The sequence below is a fragment of the Penaeus monodon genome, chromosome 34 (assembly GCF_015228065.2).
Source record: "Penaeus monodon isolate SGIC_2016 chromosome 34, NSTDA_Pmon_1, whole genome shotgun sequence".
NCBI classification, from domain to species: Eukaryota; Metazoa; Arthropoda; class Malacostraca; order Decapoda; family Penaeidae; genus Penaeus; species Penaeus monodon.
Window position 1 is genome coordinate 14,438,407 of NC_051419.1, and position 266 is coordinate 14,438,672.

Below are 266 nucleotides of genomic sequence, written 5' to 3' on the forward strand. Positions count from 1 at the left end.
GCTGAAAGGAATTCTCGCCAAGTACTCTTTAAGCTCCGCTATAGATACGATGAAACGGACGTGGTATTCGAAACCAAGTCATTTATATGTATGGTTTCTGAAGGTCTTAGACAAGGGTCAAACACTCTACGATGAAGAAGAAGGCGATGTTTTCGTATTTACTATTATTATTACTGATTGGATGAGCGCCATTTGGTCAAGACAGAGCTGTTGAGTGTGTGACCTTTTTATATAAACTCGTGATGTGGTGGTCGGTTCTGAGTCCT